At 39.5% G+C, this 16,249-nt stretch overlaps 1 pseudogene; it reads right to left on the bottom strand.

Annotated features, from left to right (window-relative positions):
* Positions 1-7,624: 7,624 nt before the first annotated feature.
* Positions 7,625-15,769, bottom strand: LOC102286403 (nucleosome assembly protein 1-like 1 pseudogene; annotated as a pseudogene).
* Between the last annotated feature and the right edge of the window lie 480 nt (positions 15,770-16,249).

Genomic DNA, 16,249 nt, shown 5'->3' with positions numbered 1-16,249 from the left:
ATTCTCCAGGCAAGAATACTGGAGTGGGTAGCCATTCCCTCCTCCAGGGAATCTTCCCGACCAGGAATCAAACCTGGGTCTCCTGCATTGTAGGCAGATTCTTTACCCTCTGAGCCAACAGGGAAGGGGTTTCTCTGATATGTTCTAATAATTAGATTAAAGTTGTGCATTTTGGGCAAAAATACCACATAGATGGGATTCCCTTGTGGCTCAGCTATAAAGAATCCACCTGCAATGCAGGAGACCCAGGTTCCATCCCTGGGTTGGAAGATCCCCTAGAGAAGGAAATGGCAACCCACTGCATTCTTGCCTGGGAAATCCCATGGACAGGGGAAGTTTGCGGGCTACAGTCCATGGGGTCACAAAGAATTGTACACAACTTAGTGGCTTAACAACAACCACCAACATATAGGCCATAGTATGTTTTAAACACCTATCAGAAGATGCATGATATCAGTACATCTTATTACTGGTGGTATTAATCTTGATCACTTGGTTAAGTTAATATCTACCAGGTAGTAAAGTTACCATTTTCTTTCCTTTATATTGATAAGTATCTTGAGGAAGTTACTTTGAGACTATGCAAAAATCCCATCTTTCCTCAAACTTTCACCATCTAACTTTACCATCTATCGATGGCTCTTGCCTGCAACAATTATTACTGTTGTATTTGTCTAATATAGATTGGCTATTTCCCTCATTCATTCTACACCTAATAATTGAAAATTTTCTGCAAGGAATAGTTGTTCCTTCTTTCTAATTTATCTAATTATATTTATGTCAATATGAACTCATGGATATTTATTTTACTTTATGGGTTATAATTCAATATTATTATTTATTTTGTTTCTCAAGTTATTCAACTTTTGTCATTGGGCGCTCCTTCAGGCTAGTTTCTGTGTCCTTTCGATGTGTCCACTTCCTTTTGCAAGCACTCCCTTATTTTCTGGTATCACAAGATATCCCAGACTCATCCTGCACCAGCCCTAGAATTAAGCACTTCCCCGAGGAGCCCCAGGTTCCTGTTATTAAAGAATGTTACTTAGGAATTCATCTGGATGCTAGATGTGCTCATTGCTACTGGATATTATTGCTCCTAGGCCCTTCTAGTGAACAGAGCTAAGGGATCCTATGTATGTGTATTAATGCACACACTTTTATATTTCTATCTATGTATGAGTTTATTTGACATGAGTTTACTCTGACATCATCTAGTGTCAGAAAATTCTAGCCTTTCCCTGCTCCTTATTTATAATATTTTTCTCCAACAGAGAGGAAGCCTGGCTCTCATTGTCTACAATAGAGACATTTGTTGAATCCTAGTGTACACATGGAGAAGGCAATGGCACCCCACTCCAGTACTCTTGCCTGGAAAATCCCATGGACAGAGGAGCCTGGTAGGCTGCAGTCCATGGGGTCGCTAAGAGTCGGACACAACTGAGCGACTTCACTTTCACTTTTCATTTTCATGCACTGGAGGAGGAAATGGCAACCCACTCCAGTGTTCTTGCCTGGAGAATCCCAGGGACGGCGGGGCCTGGTGGGCTGCTGTCTATGGAGTCGCCCAGAGTCGGACACGACTGAAGCAACTTAGCAGCAGCAGTGTACACATAGAGTAATTAGAACATGCTAACCCATGAAAAGTATGATAGAGATTTACTAAGTAGAATGCAGTATTTGTGCTTTTTTTTTTTTTGTCTTCAGTCTTGGAGTATCTGTATACTGTTCACTTGTATTTTTAATATCTTTTTATTGCCTTCTTATCAGCCTTTAAACACCTCAACCCTCTCCTGTATGAAAAGGACTATTTCTCATACTTCATTCTCCTTCCACTTAGTCCTTAGTTCTGAAAGCACTTGAATAATTCTATATTCCCTATCATCATTTCCTCTTATCTTCACTCTTGAAGTCACTGCACTCTGACTTCCATCTTCACTACTCCCCAGAATCTCCTCCTACTTCAGTCACTTCTTACCTTTGTGTTCCTATAATCAGAAGTCAGTTTTTTGCTTGACATCTCAAAAAAAAAACACAAAATACAATACGCTGTTGACCTCTTTCTTTGACAACGATGGTAAGGAGTCTTCAGTATTCCTGCTGTTTATCTGGCTGATCCTTGTTGTTCTTTACAAGTTCCTCTTCTTTCTTTTTTCCCTTTCTTATTTATTTACTTATGGCTGCACTGGGTCTTTTTTTTCTTTTTAGGTCTTAAACATTGATGCTTCCCTGATTCTTTTAGCATCCTCTTCCATACTTACCGTCTGGCTCCTGAATAATCTCAATATATCTAATGATTTATAATTACTATCTGTATGAAAATGACTCTAAAATTTGGAACCGCAATTTAGACATTCCCAGGGAGTACCAGAATTATATATCCAAATGCTTATTAGACAGTCTTCATCTGAATATATCATAGGAACTTCAGATTCAACATGTTCAATTATCAACCTGACTTTAGACCTGCTTCTCTTCAATAAGCCTATTTTCAAAATCTTGAAAAGTCTCTTTCCCTTCACATCCAAGTCTTCAGATATAAAGAAATTAATCCTTTTCATGATTTGTTTTAAATATTTTTATTAACCATTTTTTTATTGAAGTGTAATTTACAATGTGTGTTAGTTTCAGGTGTACAGTAAAGTGATTCTCATATATATGTGTATATATATATTTTTTCAGATTATTTTCCACTATAGGCCAAGATATTGAATATGGTTCCCTGTCTACACGACAGGTCTTTGTTTACCTATTATATATCAGATCAGATCAGTTGCTCAGTTATATCCGACTCTTTGCGACCCCATGAATCGCAGCACGCCATGCCTCCCTGTCCATCACCAACTCCTGGAGTTCAGTGAGACTCACGTCCATCGAGTCAGTGATGCCATCCAGCCATCTCATCCTCTGTCATCCCCTTCTCCTCCTGTCCCCAATCCCTCCCAGCATCAGAGTCTTTTCCAATGAGTTAACTCTTCGCATGAGGTGGCCAAAGTACTGGAGTTTCAGCTTTAACATCATTCCTTCCAAAGAAATCCCAGGGCTGATCTCCTTCAGAATGGACTGGTTGGATCTCCTTGCAGTCCAAGGGACTCTCAAGAGTCTTCTCCAACACCACAGTTCAAAAGCATCAATTCTTCAGCGCTCAGCCTTCTTCACAGTCCAACTCTCACGTCCATACATGACCACAGGAAAAACCATAGCCTTGACTAGACGGACCTTTGTTGGCAAAGTAATGTCTCTGCTTTTCAATATGCTATCTAGGTTGGTCATAGCTTTCCTTCCAAGGAGTAAGCGTCTTTTAATTTCATGGCTGCAGTCACCATGTGCAGTGATTTTGGAGCCCAGAAAAATAAAGTCTGACATTGTTTCCACTGTTTCCCCATCTATTTCCCATGAAGTGATGGGACCCAATGCCATGATCTTCGTTATATGTATGTATATGTTGATCGCAAACTCCTAGTTTATGCCCCCCCGTCCCTTTTGGTAGTAATAAGTTTCTTTTCTTTTTTTTTTCTCGTTCTCTCTCTCTCTCTTTTTTTAATGCACTGCTCAGCTTGCAGGATTTTAGTTCCCCTGTGATGGAACCCATGCTCCCTACAGTGGATTGAAGTCTTAACCACTGGATCACCAGGGAATTCTCATAAGTTTGTTTTCTATGTCTGTGAGTCTACTTCTGCTTTGTAAATTAGTTTATTTGTATAATTTTTTTAGATTCCACATAGGTATAAGTGATTTCATATGATATGTGTCATTATCTGTGTTTCATACTTTGTTCAATGATAATTCTGAAATATGACACATATTGCTAAAAACAACACAATTTCTAGTATTTAAATCATATTAGTCTAAAATTCAAACAAAAAACTGTTATAGCAATGAACTCCTTGCATCTAAACTTCATCTCCTGGAGAAGGAAATGGCAACCCACCCCAGTATTCTTGCCTGGGAAATCCCATGGACAGAGGAGCCTGGAGGGCTACAGTCCATGGAGTCACAAAAGAGTCAGACACAACTTTATTGTTATTCAGTTGCTAAGTCGTATCTGACTCTTTATGACCCCATGGACTGCAGCATGCCAGGCTTCCCTGTCCATCACCTTCTCCTGGAGTTTGCTAAAACTCACGTCCATTGAGTTGGTGATGCCATCTAACCATCTCATCCTCTGTCACCCCCTTCTCCTCCTGCCTTCAATCTTAGTATCTAAACAACAACCTGTTCCATTTAGATTGTATTCCTTTCAGTTCCAAAAGTTAGACATTTATGTATTTCAATTTTGTTTAAAGTAGCAACTAATGAGGAAAATCCATCTCTAGTATTCGTTTAATTATATGTCCCAAAGTTTACAAAGCCAAAGATATCTGGACTTCATTTGTGATTTTTATCTCTTTATTGCATTCTTTGTACTTCTCATTGATAAAGTTTCAAGTCCCAGACATTCCAGCTCCTATAAGCCCCAGTTCTCTCTGGTCTTGCACTACTGCTCTCTTCCAGGCACCTTCATCTCTTTCTTTGATCACTGCAACTGACTCCTAACTGATTTCACTTCCTCAGTCTTGCTTACCCACATACAACTAGCCATACCACAGAGCACTCTTTCTAAAATGTAAATCTGCTTTGATCACTTTCCAATTAGAACTCTCCCTTTTGTGCTTCATGACATCATGAAAAAAGTGAGGGGGAAAAAAAAACCCACAGGAGACATTTTTTGCAAATCATATATCTGATAAAGGACTTGTAGCTAGAATGTACAAAATACAATTGCAACTCAATAACAAAAAGATAACTCAATTTTAAAATGGGCAAAGGGGACTACACTGCTAGTCCAGTGGTTAAGAAACTGCCTTACAATGCAGGGGACTCAGGTTCAATCCCTGGTTGGGGAACTAAGATCCCACATGCCACAGGGCAACTAAAACTGAGCACCTCAAGGAAAAGCCCTCATGCAGCAATGAAAACCCAGCATATTTAAAATTTTAAAAATAAAATAAATGGTCAAAGAATCTGAGCAGACACTGCTCCCATGATGGCCAATAAACACATGAAAAGGTACTCAACAACATTAACTATCAAGGGAATTGTATTAACCATGTGTTTCTGTTTTTTTGACATTTTGGGGCCTTGCTGATCTTGAAGAACTGCCCCTCCTGCGGTTAGCCAATATTTATAGATAGTAAGGCATGCCTTTCATCTGCAGACTAAATAATCTACAGCCTAAACCCTCAATCATCTCCTTTATCAGGTTCTTATACTCCAGGCTACTATTTCTCTGGAGGTCTCAGTCCAGGAACCAGACAAGCTAGGAGCAGCCCCTTTACCCTGGGGCCTATGGAAATTATCCACCTAGCCAATCTTCAGAGAAAGCAATGGCACCCCACTTCAGTACTTTTGCCTGGAAAATCCCATGGACAGAGGAGCCTGGTAGGCTGCAGTCCATGGGGTCGCTGAGTCAGACACGACTGAGCGACTTCACTTTCACTTTTCACTTTCATGCATTGAAGAAGGAAATGGCAACCCACTTCAGTGTTCTTGCCTGGAGAATCCCAGGGACAGGGAAGCCTGGTGTGCTTCCGTCTCTGGGGTCGCACAGAGTCGGACACGACTGAAGCGAATTAGCAGCAGCAGCAGCAGCCAATCTTACTCTACCTCACATGTTCATTCTCACAGAAATCACAGTAAAAGTTCTTGCCTACATTCCCCTCTTCGCCTGACTGAACTTGGTGGCTCCTTCTGCCATGACATGGCTTGCCCCCTCCTCTTGAGATCTCTGAGCATTACAGTTATCTTTTCAATGACAATCTGACCTGTTGACCTTTCATACCTGAATAATAATAAACCTACGTTTTAAAACAAAAATACAAATTGAAAACAAAATGAAATGCCTTGTCACACCCACTAGGATGATGGTTATCAAAAAGATGGACAACAGCATATGTTGGCAAAGGTGTGAAGAAATTGGAATCCTCATACATTGCTAGTAGGAATGTAAAATGGTGCAGCTGAATGGAAAACAGCCTGGCAGTTCCTCAAAAAGTTAAACATATAGTTATGACATGACCCAGAAATCTACTCCTAAGTATACAGAAAATATGCCCACACAAAATCTTGTACATGAATGTTTACAGCAACATTATTCACAATAGCCAAACAGTAGAAACAAGCCAAATGTCTATCAGCTGATAGGTAAAATGTATATCTATGCAATGGAATATTATTCATCCATAAAAAGGAATGGGAGCTTCCCAAGGGGTGCTAGTGGTAAAGAATCCGCCTGCTAATGCAGGAGATGTGGGTTTAATCCTTAGGTTGGGAACATCCCCTGGAGGAGGACATGGCAACCCACTCCAGTATTCTTGCCGGGAGATTCCATGGACAGAGAGACTGGCAGGCTACAGTCCATAACGTCCCAAAGAGTTGGACATGACTGAAGCAATTTAGCACGCATGCACACACTAATGGTAAGGATTTGGTGCTTTTATTATAATACTGCCATGGCCCAGGTTCAATCCCTGGTCACAGAATTGAGATCCCACAAGCCACACTGACTGCACTGTGTAGTCAGAAAGTAAATAAATAAAATGTTTCTTAAAAAAAAAAAAAAAAAGTATTGATACATAGTGCAACATAAATGAATCTTGAAAACATGATAAGTAAAAGAAACCAGTCACAAAGTACCGCGTATTATATGATTCATTTGCATGAAAGGCCAGAATAGGTAAATATAGAGAGAGAAAAAGTAGATTGGTGGTTGCCTAGGGACAGGGAGTAAGAGTAACAACTAAACCTTTCTTTTTGGGGTAATGGAAATATTCTAAAATTGATTGTAGAAAGAAATGTACAATTCTGTGAATATACTAAAAGCCATTTGTTGAACACTTTAAATAGGTGATTTGCATGGTTTATGAATTATATTTCAATAAAGTTTTGAAAAAGGAAAACTTTTCAATAGCTTCCCACTGCCCTTAAAATAAAATCTAAATCACTAAGATTAATAGGCAATAAGGAATCTGGCTCCAGCTAATTTTTCTAATGTCATCACTCACAAGGCCTTTTCATCAGTCATTACCCTCCTCTTTTACTCTAATTCTAGCCATGCTGAATTTTATTTTTTGTCATCTCCCTGAATATGTTTGGTAGTGTTAAAATATGTCTACAAGATCTTTGACACTCATCCTGATAAAAAGTTGAAGCATACTTCTCCCCTTAAATACAGAGTAGACTTAGTGACTCACTTCTAATGAGTAGAAAGTGGTAGAAGTGATTTTTGCATGGCTTCTAAGACTAGGTCATTAGGCACTGTGGCCTCGTTGCTCTCTTTTGGGGAAGTTGCCATATTTCAAAGATACTCAAGCAGCCCCATGGAGAGACTCATGCATAATAATGGGGAACTGAGGCCTTCTGCCAACAGCCATGTGAGTGAGCCATGTGGGGAGCAGATCCTCCAGTCAAACTTTAGCAGAGCCTCCAGATGACTGCAACCCCAGCCAATATCTTGATGTAACTTCATGGGTGACGCTGAGCCACAACTACACGATTAAGTCACTTCCAAATTCCTGACCACAGAAACTGTGAAATAAAATTTTTTAATTTGATATTTTAGTCTGCAAAAACAAAATCAAGCCAAAAAACAAACAAAACCCTTAGAATAGGCTTTTCAAACTATGTAAATTCCTCCTTTCCAAGGAAGCAGAGGGTAGACCAGTGTAGGTTATCCCTAGGGCCACGTGTATCCTGCTACAGCAGCTTGCTCTTGGTTGGGTTTTGATCCTTCTTTGAGTCATATCTGGATCATTTTCCTTATCTCCTTCTTCTCCCCTTTCCTCATCTTCTTCTCTACTGTTTTATCATAATCATGGTCTTCTTCAGTAACTTCTCCAGTCAAGTATAATACTGATCTTGGGATTATATATTCATGTAAAAATTGATGACGTTTAAGGTGTGCAGGAAGAATAGCTTCAGCAGCAGCATCAGATCTCCACTCTCAGGAACTTCAGGAGGGACAAACAAATTAAAGAAAGAATATTAGAATCTGTTTTAGTTACAGTACAAACAGACCCAAGTCCCTTGTTTCTGCTTCTTAGTGGTTTTCAAAATGACAATTCTTTCCTTTTTTCCAGTCTACGTGGCATCTTGTATAACCCATAATTTCTGGTCCATCAAAAGAAAAGGGATCCGAGTCATCTGGTTATGACCTCATATTATGTGTCTTAGTCAACACTTCACTTGTGAAATATTCACTGGGTTCAAAGTGAAATTTGAAGACAAAATACATAGGCTGGCCTGTACCTAAGGACTTTACTTGAGTACCTTGCGAGTGCTTCAGCGTAGGTTTATCATTTTCCTGAAACATACCACTGAGCAAATCAACACTTAAAAAACAGTCAACCAAAATTCAGGAATTCCCTTGAGGTCCTCTTTCTCTTTATCCTTTTTCTCATCTTCAATCTTGGCCTTTACTTTTAGCCCCTCCAAAATTTCATCTTCCTCATCTGGTTTCCATTCAGTCTTCTTATGTAGGTTCATAAATGATCTCAAATGGCTTATCAGATAGAGGCTGATAGAGAACAGCATACTTTCCTTCAAGATCATAAATTTCCTCTCACAGAATTTGGCTTCTATCTGGACACATTTAACTTGTATCTTGTTAAGATATCTCTTGTTAAGAGAGAACTAATGTAACATGGCATGCTACCTGTCACCTCAAAGCCAAACATCATGAGATATTTACTTCATTAATATCCAGTCATTCTTAGCTTTATCACTTTCAAAATCATTTTTAACGGGCTTTTAAACTACTGATTAGTTCCCTCTGCTATTTGCTACCATAACATACATTCATGCTGCTGCTGCTGCTGCTAAGTCATGCCAGTCATGTCCGACTCTGTGCGACCCCAGAGACGGCAGCCCACCAGGCTCCACCATCCCTGGGATTCTCCAGGCAAGAACACTGGAGTGGGTTGCCATTTCCTTCTCCAATGCATGAAAGTGAAAAGTGAAAGTCAAATCGCTCAGTCATGTCCAAGTCTTTGTGACCCCATGGACTGCAGCCTACTAGGCTCCTCCATCCATGGGATTTTCCAGGCAAGAGTACTGGAGTGGGTTGCCATTACCTTCTCCGATACATCCATGAGTTAAATCATTTATATACCCCGACAGACTTAAGTTTAATGAGGTCCCATATGGGATCTCTCTTGTCAATATTATGTCACTAGCACCTGCCACAATACCTGATATATGGTAAACTATAAATAAATATTTGAGGAATGAATAGTTACATGAATGAATGATTGGATGAAGATATATAAGGAAATAATGTAATGAGATAAAGGACCCATGTGTGCAGAAGCTGCTATGAGAGTACAGAGGAAGGGGATTTAATTCACACCACTCCCTTATGGTGTGAATTTTTGGCAAGTTACTAATCTCTCTCTCTCTCTCTCTAAGGGACAGCTTCCTTATGCATAAAATTAGGATATAGCTCCTGCCTCATAATGTTGTTGTATTTATAAACTAATACCTAGTAGAAAATAAAAATGATAATAACACTTGGGAATTTAGAAAAGAGCTCCATGAGAAATGAATATCTCAGTAGAGTTTTTTTTTTTTTAAGATTTATTTATTTTTTGGCTGTGCTGGGTCTACATTGCTGCACTCAGGCTTTCTCTAGTTGTGGCAAGTGGGGACTACTCTTTGTTGTGGTGTGCTGGCTTATAGCTGTGACTTCTCTTCTTGCAAAGCACAGGCTCTAGGCCCAAGGCTTTTGGTGCTGCATGTGAGCTCAGTAGTTGTGGCACATGGGCTTAGTTGCTCTGCAGCATGTGAGATCTTCCCAGACCAGGATGGAACCAATATCTCTTGCATTGCAAGGAGGATTCTTAACCACGGACCAGCAGGGAAGGCCCTGGGTAGAGTCTTAAAGCATGAATAAAAATTAGGCAAAAAAGGTGGGGGGTGGGGGTCAGAAATCTAGGCAGAGAGAAAAGCAGAAACAGTTTCAGAGGTTAGAAGTAGCAAAGTGCATGTAGAAAACTCCATGCAATTCAGTATCACCAGAATATAAAATGCAATGAAGGGAAGTGGCAGAATGTGAGGCTAAAGATGGGAGTTAGGGCTAGTAACATGGAAGACTTCCTCTGTTATATTATGCTTTTGGAATTCTGAAAAAAATTAGGACCATTAAAAGAGAGTGGTTATATTTGCATTTTGAATATACTATTCCAATTAACTTTAAAATCAATAACCTTCACACCCACTGAAATGCTTATAATAAAAAAGATGGACAGTAATAAGTGTTGACAAGGATTCAGAGAAATTGAAACCAGCATGCATTGCCATTGAGAATGTGCAATAGGCAGCTGCTTTGGAAAACAGGCAAGCAGTTCCTCAAAAAGTTAAACAGACTTACCACATGATCCAGCTGTTCTACTCCCAGGAATGCACCCTAGAGAAATAAAAACAATCCATCCTCTCAAAAACACATGCATGAAGATTGGTAGCAACATTATTCATAACAGACAAAAAGTGGAAACAACCCAACGTCCAAAATTGAAGAATGGATAGATAAAATACGGTACAGCCATACAATGGAATCACAAAATTTGCCCATAAAAAGAAATGAAATATTAATTCATGCTCCAACACAGATGAACCTTGAAAACATTATGCTAAATGAAAGAAGCCAGGCATAAAAGGCCACATGTTATGATTTAATTTATAAATAAAGTTTAGAATAAGAGACAGAATGTAGATTAGTGGTTGATAGGACTTTTTCTAGGTTAGGGTGGAATAGGGAGTGACTGCTACTGCATAAGGAATTTCTTTTCCAGAATACAAAAATGTTCTGAACTTAAGATTACTGTGATGGTTAAACAATTCTGTGATTATAGTAAAACCATTGTACATTTGGAATGGGTGAATTTTATGGTAATGTGAATGATATCTCAAAATATATCTTTTTATTAAAAAGCCAATACTCTTTCTAACCTATTATTTTGTTACCTGGCTATTACTATTATTATTATATTATAGGTTTCTCTTATATAATGTGACAAAACATATATGCTATGAAAGTCATACATTTTGTTTTACAATATTGCCTTTTGTAGCATTAAATTTTTACTTCTTTAAAATTTCCAATAAAGAAATAGTTTTAAGAGTTCCTACTCACATACTTAAACTTTACTATTATTTCTATCATATTGAAATTGTATCATTTCCCAGGGCACATTGCAACTATAAGGAACGTTGGAGGTAGATTTTCCTTATATAGTTGGTACTTTAAACCAAACCTAAAATACATAAATTTATGACTTCTGGGAGCAAAAGAAATAGTCTTAGAAGAATATAAGTATATGTTATTGTTTTGAGTTGAGAAAAAACATAAATTTTTTGTATGTGAGAAATTATTTGCTATAATAGCACAGGGAATATAGTCAATATTTTATAACTATAAGAGTATATTATTTAAGAATTGTGAATCATTGTTTTACACCTGAAATTTATATAATATTGTAAATCAACTACACTCCCCACCAAAAGTAAAACAAGAGTTCTTTGCTACAAAAAAAAAAAAAAAAATCACCACATAATTTTTTTTCCCCACTTAAGGTTATTTAACACCACAAATCTTGAAAGATATTTGCTGACTTTCAACAAAGGGGAGATGACTGCAAAGATTCCTGCCCTCTGATGTGTATGCCTTGTATATAGTCCCCTCCCCTTGAGTGTGGACCCAGTGAATATGACAGAGTATTATTCCTGCTATTAGATTACTAATCTATGGCCTTTTGGTTAAACCAACAAAAAGATTATATTTGGTGTGTGTGTGTGTGACTCTTTGTGACCTTATGAACTGTGGCCTGCCAGGCTCCTCTGTCCATGGGATTCTCCAGGCAAGAATACTGGAGTGGGTTGCCATGCCCTCTTCCATGGTATCTCCCCAACCCAGGGATCAAACCTGTGTCTCCTGGGTCTGCTGCTTTGGCAAATGCACAACACCTAGATTTCAGCCTGCTAAGGCCTTGACCAGTTCAGTTCAGTCGCTCAGTCCTGTCCAACTCTTTGCAATCCCATGGACTGCAGCACGCCAGGCTTCCCTGTCCATTACCAACTCCCAGAGCTTACTCAAACTCATGTCCATCGAGTCAGTGATGCCATCCAACCATCTCATCCTCTGTCGTCCCCTTCTCCTCCCGCCTTCCATCTTTCCCAGCATCAGGGTCTTTTCAAATGAGTTCAGTTCTTCACATCAGGTGGCCAAAGTACTGAAGCTTCAGCTTCAGCATCAGTCCTTCCAATGAATGTTCAGGACTGATTTCCTTTAGGATGGACTGGTTGGATCTCCTTGCAGTCCAAGGGACTCTCAATAGTCTTCTCCAACACCACAGTTCAAAAGCATCAATTCTGGTCAAGCATCAAGGCCTTGGCCAGAGGACCCAGCAAACTCAGACAAGACTCCTGACCCATGTGTGTTGTTTTAAACTACAAGTTTGTGATAATTTTTTATGCAGCAATACAACTAATATAGAGGAGATAAAATACGAGCCAACTTCCCTTAGATTCTCTATTTCTCTTTTTTCAATTATGGTATTCAACATCTTACCCTGCTTTCTATTTTTTTTTTTTTTCCAGCCATGCAGCATGCAAGATCCTAGTTTCCTGCTGCTGCTGCTGCTGCTGCTAAGTCGCTTCAGTCGTGTCTGACTCTGTGTGACCCCATAGACAGCAGCCCACCAGGCTCCCCTATCCCTGGGATTCTCCAGGCAAGAACACTGGAGTGGGTTGCCATTTTCTTCTCCAGTGCATAAAAGTGAAAAGTGAAAGTGAAATCGCTCAGTCATGTCTGACTCCTAGCGACGCCATGGACTGCAGCCTACCAGGCTCCTCCGTCTATGGGAGTTTCCTGACCAGGGATCAAACTCTTCCCCCCTGCAAAGGAAGCACAGAGTCCTAACTACTGGACCACCAGGAAATTCCCTCCCATCTTATCCATTTTTAAAGTGCAGTTCAGTAGTAAGTTTATTCACATTGTTGAGATCTCCAGAACTTTTTCATCTTGCAATTCTGAAACTCTATTCCCATTAAACAACTCCCCTTTTCTTCTCCTCACCCTCTAATAACCACCATTCTACCTTCTGTTTCTATGAATTTGACTACTTTGGATACCTCATTCAAGTGGAATCATACAATTTTTGTCTTTTTGCAACTAGCACATTTCACCTAGCAAATTCCTCAAGTTTCACCCATGTTGTAGCATGCGACAGGATTTCTTTCCTTTTTAAGGCTAAATATTTTACTGTGCATATGAGACAGCAGGGAGCAAGGCACAACCTTTAAAAGAATGACAGAACCCGAGGACATGACATAAACTGGTTAGAACCAACTAAGTCCAAGATGGCAGACGAGTCGACTTCCACTAGACCCTGAGCCTCAGTATACACTCACTGTAACACATCAGGATACTAAATGACACACCCACAGGTGCCATGACAGTTTCAAGGCCACCATAAAAGGTCAAATAGTAGGTGGTGGCCCAGTTCTTGGAAATCCCCACCCCTTCCCTAAAATAGCTAGAATACTCCTCCCCACCTCTATAAAAACTGATGACCTGGTGCTTTCTGAGATGGCCACACTCCATCGATGGAGTGTGTATCTCCCTGAATAAACTTTCTTTCACTTTACTATGGTTCGATCTTGAATTCTTTTCTATTCTCAAAGCCAAGAACCCGCATGTGACAGAGGTCCCAAGGGCTTGACCATCCTCTTGTGCCCCACTTTCTTTCCTGCAGCATACCCACCGCATTTTGTTTATGTGTCCGTCTGTCGATAAATATTTAGTTTGCTTCCACCTCTTGACTATTGTAAATAATGGTGCAGTGAACATAGGTATGTAAATATCTCTAGGAGATCCTGTTTTCAATTCTTTTGGATATATACCCAGAAGTTGGATTGCTGGATTATACAGTAGTTCTATTTTTAATTTTTTGAGAAACTACCATTATGTTTTCCACGACAGTTGTACCACTTTATATTCCCACCAATAGCACAGTGTTCAAATTTCTCCACATCTTCCCTAATGCTTGTTACTTTCTGGGGAGTTTGTTTGTTTGTTTTCTGTTTTGCTTTTTTGGTTGCCACATCCCTCAGCCTGCAGGATCCTAGTTGCCTAACCAGCTAGGAATCCCATGCTGCCTGGGATTCAGTTCAGTGGAAGCAGAACCACTGAACTGCCAGAGAATTCCTATTTTCTGTTTTTTTTAATAATGGCCATCCTAGTGGGTGTGAAGTGATATCTTACTCTTGTTTTGATTTGTATTTCCCTGGATTAGAGATGTTGAGAATCTTTTCATGTGTGTATTGCTTATTTTATATCACCTTTGGAGAAAGGTCTATTCAAATCCTTCACCCATTTTTAAATAAATAACTAATTTATTTATTTGGCTGTGCCAGGTCTTAGTTGGGGCACCCAGGATCTTTAATCTTCATTTCAGCATGTGGGATCTAGGTCCCTAACCAGGGATCGAACCTGGGCCTCCTGCATTGGGAGTGAAGAGTCTTAGCCACTGGATTACCAGGGAAGTCCCCTTTGCCCATTTTTTAATCAAGTTAGATTCTTTATTGTTGAGTTGTAGGAGTTCTTTATGGAGTTTGAATATTAACCACTTGTCAGATATTTGATTTACAAATATTATCTTTCATTTAGAAAGTTGTCTTTTTACTCCATTGACTGTGTCCTTTGAGGCATAAAAGTTTTAGTCTGAAGTAGTCCCATTTGTTTTGGAGAAGGAAATGGTAACCCACCCCAGTGTTTTTGCCTGAGAAACCCCATGGACAGGGGAGCCTGGCAAGCTGCAGTACATGGGGTCGCAAAATTGGACACAACTTAGAAACTAAACCACCATCACCCAGTCCCATTTGTTTATTTTGCCTTTATTGCTCGTGTGTTTGATGTCATATCCAAGAGATCACTCATTCCCAAGTCCAGTGTCATGAAAACTGACTCTTAAATCCCAAGCACGTTCTCCAGAGAATTCCCAAGCAGGCCAGTGGTTAGGACTCCACACTTTCACTGACGTGGCCCAGGTTAAGTCCCTGGTTGGGGAACTAAGATCCTGCAAGCCACGCAGCATGACAAAAGAAGAAAAACCACACACACACAAAATGCTCTCCAGATTCAGATTTTTCAAACTACCTGTGATGAAAGCCAAGTTTTCTCTTTCCAATTCAATACTCTCGTAAAATAAAATAAAAGTTAATTACTAGAAGGTGAATTTAAAAAGAACGAAGACATCAAAAATGCAAGCTGATATTTTTATAATTAAATGAAACAAATTATCCTGTCAAATTGCCATAAAACTTTATAAATGCTTGTCCTCAACTTCCATGATTATCTGGCTACATACCCATAATACTAGCTCAAGAATTCACTCCAGTCCACAGTGCACACTCTGAGACTTTTGAATAGCACTCCTCCAGATCTTCCTCAATGGTATGATATGGCAAATAAAGTAAAATATCCACTGTGCCTTTATGTAGCCATAGTGCCTCTATCGCTTATACACAGAGCATCCCCAAAAAGTTAAGATTTCCTATTATCACACAAGGGCAAGAATGCCTTCAACCTGACCGATCTTCACTGTGACAATGTACAGTGGTCTAAACGACTCCTCTCCATCACCAAAGTTAGTTAAAACAAGAACTCAAAAGAATAAAGAAAAGTGACTCTCACTGTATCCTGGTTCCCTGTAGCAGCCCAAACACCTTTATCCTCCATTCCCCACTTAGCCAACCAAAATCCTACAATTAGCAAAGAAGGATCCTTTTCAGTATGTAAAAGTAGGTGTAGAACTACTCAAAGAATTTTTACTTCTTTTACTTTATCTCAAGGTTTTAGGAGAGAAATCAACACAAGAGGTTAGAGGAAATGCTTCTGATTCTGTTGATGTCACCTCATCTCAGTAAGAAAAGCTGTGGAACTCATTATTATGGCAGTGCCACACCTGTCCTTTTTGCAACATGTGTCAATAGAGCTCAGGCATCTCAAATATACTGGGAGAAAGTCAATTTGACCCAATCCTGTATTTTGTAGAAAGAGACCAACACTTGCTATAAACAGACTCAGGAGTACCTACAAGGAGAACGTGTTCTTACAAAGACAAAGTGACTGTAAGTGTTACTGTGGAATCTGCCCTGAAGCTGAAAGATGGCACAAGAATAGGCTACTTTTACTTGGATTGTATGTTTATTTGTAGTG

This window comes from Bos mutus, chromosome 6 (assembly GCF_027580195.1).
Source record: "Bos mutus isolate GX-2022 chromosome 6, NWIPB_WYAK_1.1, whole genome shotgun sequence".
NCBI classification, from domain to species: Eukaryota; Metazoa; Chordata; class Mammalia; order Artiodactyla; family Bovidae; genus Bos; species Bos mutus.
Note: the sequence above shows the minus strand (reverse complement) of the source record. Positions and strands in the feature narration are given on the sequence as shown.